Genomic DNA, 4,821 nt, shown 5'->3' with positions numbered 1-4,821 from the left:
GAGGAGGGAGGAGGTACTGGAGGCTCCCCCGAGGAGGGAGGAGGTACTGGAGGCTCCCCCTGAGGGAGGAGGTACTGGAGGCTCCTCTGAGGAGGACTGCGGAGGGAGGAGGTACTGGAGGCTCCCCCTGCGGAGGGAGGAGGTACTGGAGGCTCCCCTGAGGAGGGATGAGGTACTGGAGGATCCCCTTGAGGAGGGAGGAGGGACTGCGGAGGGAGGAGGTACTGGAGGCTCCCCCCTGAGGAGGGAGGAGGTACTGGAGGCTCCCCCTGAGGAGGGAGGAGGTACTGGAGGCTCCCCCTGAGGAGGGAGGAGGACGCGGAGGAGGAGGTACTGGAGGCTCCCCCCTGAGGAGGGAGGAGGTACTGGAGGCTCCCCTGGGTGGGAGGATGGTACTGGAGGCTCCCCCTGAGGAGGAGGAGGTATTTGCGGAGGGAGGAGGTACTGGAGGCTCCCCCTGAGGAGGGAGGAGGTACTGGAGGCTCCCCTTGAGGAGGGAGGAGGTACTGGCGGCTCCCCCTGAGAGAGGAGGTACTGAAGGCTCCCCACCTTGAGGAGAGAGGAGGTACTGGAGGCTCCCCACCTTGAGGAGAGAGGAGGTACTGGAGGCTCCTCCTGAGGAGGGAGGTGGTACTGAAGGCTCCCCCTGAGGTGGGAGGTGGTACTGCGGAGGGAGGAGGTACTGGAGGCTCCCCCTGAGGAGGGAGGCGGTACTGCGGAGGGAGGAGGTACTGGCGGCTCCCCCTGAGGAGGGAGGAGGTACTGGAGGCTCCCCCTGAGGAGGGAGGAGGTATTGTGGAGGGAGGAGGTACTGCGGAGGGAGGAGGTACTGGAGGCTCCCCTGAGGAGGGAGGAGGTACTGAAGGCTCCCCCTGAGGAGGGAGGTACTGGAGGCTCCCCCTGAGGAGGGAGGAGGTACTGAAGGCTCCCCCTGAGGAGGGAGGAGGTACTGAAGGCTCCCCCTGAGGAGGGAGGTACTGGAGGCTCCCCCTCAGGAGGGAGGAGGTACTGAAGGCTCCCCCTGAGGATGGAGGAGGTACTGGAGGCTCCCCCTGAGGAGGGAGGAGGTATTGAGGAGGGAGGAGGTACTGGAGGCTCCCGCTGAGGAGGGAGGTGGTACTGGAGGCTCCCCCTGAGAAGGGAGGAGGTACTGCGGAGGGAGGAGGTACTGAAGGCTCCCCCTGAGGATGGAGGAGGTACTGGAGGCTCCCCCTGAGGAGGGAGGAGGCATTGAGGAGGGAGGAGGTACTGGAGGCTCCCGCTGAGGAGGGAGGAGGTACTGTGGAGGGAGGAGGTACTGCGGAGGGAGGAGGTACTGGAGGCTCCCCTGAGGAGGGAGGAGGTACTGAAGGCTCCCCCTGAGGAGGGAGGAGGTACTGTGGAGGGAGGAGGTACTGCGGAGGGAGGAGGTACTGGAGGCTCCCCTGAGGAGGGAGGAGGTACTGAAGGCTCCCCCTGAGGAGGGAGGTACTGGAGGCTCCCCCTGAGGAGGGAGGAGGTACTGCGGAGGGAGGAGGTACTGAAGGCTCCCCCTGAGGATGGAGGAGGTACTGGAGGCTCCCCCTGAGGAGGGAGGAGGTATTGAGGAGGGAGGAGGTACTGGAGGCTCCCGCTGAGGAGGGAGGTGGTACTGGAGGCTCCCCCTGAGAAGGGAGGAGGTACCGGTGTGGAATGCGGACAATGTCCCATCTCTGCGGGTCTGCATTGACCCTCCCCACCAATCTGTAACTATCCCCAGTCTCCCGCCACCTGTACCTCCGACTACCGGAAGCTGACCCCTGCCCAATGGAACGACATTCCCTCAATCCGGTTCCTCACTCCCAACCTTCCTATTACAGAACATTCACTTTCCCTATATTCTGCCCATAGTCAGAGAAAGTCCTAAATCGCTGCAAAACCCATGGTGGTCCCAATAGATGTCTTCAGGTCCTTCCATATAACAGCAAATCGTCAGCATATAACAATACTCTGTGCTCCACCCCCTCTAACTATTCCATTCCTTTTCAGACCCACAACGTCAGAGCCAACTTACCCCCCCCACCCAACTTTCCCCTCCCTCGTTTTTTATAAATTAATTGCTTCCGCCAACGAGCGAACCCATTAACTGACCCCCTCGGGACGAACTTGACCTCCTCGGGCAGCACGGTAGCATTGTGGATAGCACAATTGCTTCACAGCTTCAGGTTCGATTCCGGCTTGGGTCCCTGCCTGTGCGGAGTCTGCACATCCTCCCCTTGTGTGCGTGAGTTTCCTCCGGGTGCTCCGGTTTCCTCCCACAGTCCAAAGATGTGCAGGTTAGGTGGATTGGCCATGATAAATTGCCCTTAGTATCCAAAATTGCCCTTAGTGTTGGGTGGGGTTACTGGGTTATGGGGATAGGGTGGAGGTGTTGACCTTGGGTAGGGTGCTCTTTCCAAGAGCCGGTGCAGACTCAATGGGCCGAATGGCTTCCTTCTGCACTGTAAATTCTATGAATCTCCAGCCTCAGGAATTCAGCCAGGCCACCTACCCACTCTCCCGCTTTCGGCAGATCCGTACCCCTCCATCCAAGTAAGATCCATCTCTGGGCTATCAGGGAGGCAAAGGCCAAAACGTCAGCCTCTCCCCCCCCCCCCCCCCCCCCCCCCCCCGGACCCCTGGGTCTTTGGACACCCTGAATATCGCTACCTCTGGACTCAGGCAACCTTTACCCCCAACACCTCGGACATTGAGACGCAAACCTCTGCTTTGGACATGTCCAGAATATATGGATGTGACTCGCCAGCCTCCCAGCACCCATCCTCAACCCCCTCAAAAAACCTACTCATCCGCGCTAAAAAACCGTCATATGTACCCTGCAAAGTATTTTAAACTGAATGAGGCTTATCCTCGCACATGACGAGGACACAGTTACCCTCCGCAGGGCCTCAGCCCAAGTCCCGGCCTCCATTTCCCCTCCCAGCTCCTCCTCCCACTTCCGCTTTATCCATCAGTTCCTTGTAGACCTCCGACATCTTCCCCACCCCTATCTCCCCCTTTGGCAGCACCTTGCCTTGCAACCCCAAGGGCAGTAACCCAGGAAAAGACGGCACCTCTCTCTTCAGAAAATTCCGAACCCGCAGGTACCTGAAACTATTCCCCCATGGCATCTCATACTCTTCCTGCAGGTCCTCCAATTTCAGGAAACTGCCCACTAGAAACAGGTCACTGAATCGCTCACTCGTGCACTCATGCAATGAAGTTACTGTGTGCGGTAGTCGGTATTAGGGGTATTACGGTACCTAGGTTGGAGGTACCTGATGCTGTAAGATCATTGGTGAAGCCTGCCTGCTGGTTCCGCCCAGTAAGGCGGAGTATAAGAGTCTGTGTTTCCCTAGCTGCTGCATTCTGTACCTGCGCATCTGGGGGAAACATCTTGTTCAATAAAGCCTTCAATTGACCTACACTCTCGCTTCAGGAGTTATTGATCGTGCATCAATTTATTGAACTAAATTTGAAAAATGGAGCTCCGCATCAAGCCGGAGTGTCTGCAACTTAGCCCCCATGGGGCAAACCCAGCGGCGACCATCAAATACTGGCTGGCGTGTTTCAACAGATACCTCAGGACGGCCACAACTACACCCACGGAGGACCACACGAAGGGTGAGCTCAGAAATCTACACGCTCATCGAGGACGCAGACGATTTCGAGGCCGCGATGACCCTGTTGAAAGGACACTATATCTGCGCAGTAAATCAGGTTTATGCCCAACATCTTCTAGCTACCAGATGACAAATTCCGGGGCAATCGCTCGACAAATTCTACCTTGCACTGTTGGTACTAGGTAGGAACTGTGACTGTCCGCAAATTTCAGCCAACGACCACACCGAACTTTTAATCCGGGACGCCTTCGTTGCAGATATGCTGTCCTCGTTAGCGGCTGCTGGAGAAAGAGACGCTTGGCCTCAAAGATGCACGGGCCCTCGCAAGCTCCCTGGATGTAGCCTCCCGCAATGCCCGAGCATATGTTCCCGATCGCACGGCAGCCCCATGGGCAGAGTGGACCCCACCCGCGGCCAATCCCGACGCATCCCCCAACCTCCCACAAGCGGCTGCCAGGCAACCCCCGGGGCCCCGATGTTATTTTTGCGGACAAGCCAAGCACCCTCTGCAATACTGCCCGGCCCGCTCCGCAATTTGCAAGGGCTGTGGAAAAAAGGGGCATTTCGTGGCGGTTTGCCAGGCCCGGGCGGTCGCCGCTGTCTCCGGGGGCGAACCTGGGCTGTCGCCACTACTCTCATCGCAGGCCACGTGCGGCCCGTGGGCACCGCCATCTTCGATCCCGCGAGCCACATGCGGACCCTGGGCACCGCCATCTTGTTTCCCAGGGACCACGTGCGATTTGTGGGCGCCACCATCTTGCCCACCCCCAGCCATGTGCGACCTGTGGGCGCCGCCATCTTCGATCCCGCGAGTCACGTGGGGACCCTGTGTGCCACCATCTTGTTCCCCAGGGACCACGTGCGATTTGTGGGCGCCACCATCTTGCCCACCCCCAGCCTTGTGCGACCTGTGGGCGCCGCCATCTTGGCTGGAGTCTGAAGACCCCGATTCGGATGACCGCACACCGCCTGAGGAAATCCATCAGCTTCTGCCACGACTCGCCTCGGTGACTCTGGACCAGTCTTGGCCCCGAACTCTTTTGACCGCTACGACGACTGTACTCATCAACGGACACAAGACATCCTGCCTGAACGACTCCGGGAGCACAGAGAGCTTTATACACCCCAACATGGTAAGGCGCTGCTCCCTCCCCATACACCCAGTTAACCAAAGAATCTCCCTGGCCTCCGGGTCTCATTC

This window comes from Scyliorhinus canicula, chromosome 6, assembly GCF_902713615.1.
Source record: "Scyliorhinus canicula chromosome 6, sScyCan1.1, whole genome shotgun sequence".
Classification (NCBI taxonomy): Eukaryota; Metazoa; Chordata; class Chondrichthyes; order Carcharhiniformes; family Scyliorhinidae; genus Scyliorhinus; species Scyliorhinus canicula.
This window is presented reverse-complemented; position numbering follows the sequence as displayed.